At 34.9% G+C, this 518-nt stretch overlaps 1 protein-coding gene across 1 annotated transcript in view; it reads right to left on the reverse strand.

The window, feature by feature from the left end:
* The window catches only part of LOC108575443 (NADH-cytochrome b5 reductase 3), a 2,838-nt gene that overhangs the window by 1,741 nt on the left and 579 nt on the right, over positions 1-518 (reverse strand). The window lies entirely within an intron of this gene.

The raw sequence follows: 518 nt of genomic DNA on the forward strand, positions 1-518 counted from the left end.
AGGAAATAGAGGGGATAAATAAAAAAAGAATCCGTAAGACGAACGGATACGAATCTCCTGAGTGCACAATTCTTGACAATGAACACGGAAACGTCTTCTTCTTCGTTACCGGCTTCCAAGAAATTTTTACGCGCACGCCTCGAGAAATCGCCGGTTTCTACAAGGGGTCAGACTACAAGGCGCTATCCTTTAAAATAGATCTTACTTCCCTCGATCTAAGAACAGTACTACTATTCCAATGTATTTATAACTATATTACCGGTGGTATTATAAACGTAAGATAAATATGTGTCTTTACACGTTGCATAAATGGTATATTGAAAGGAGTGTCATTTTCATACTTGTAGAAAGTATGACATAATATGACAAATCAAATCACGTAACTTAAGGTGGTATAATAAAATTGTATTAATCGTAGATCCTGTAGAATTTCGATGGAAATGTAAACAATTAAACATGAATTAGGCTTTTACAATGATGAATACATTTCCATTACATCGGAATACCAAAAGGTCCTA

Source organism: Habropoda laboriosa, unplaced genomic scaffold, assembly GCF_001263275.1.
Source record: "Habropoda laboriosa isolate 0110345459 unplaced genomic scaffold, ASM126327v1 scaffold318, whole genome shotgun sequence".
NCBI classification, from domain to species: Eukaryota; Metazoa; Arthropoda; class Insecta; order Hymenoptera; family Apidae; genus Habropoda; species Habropoda laboriosa.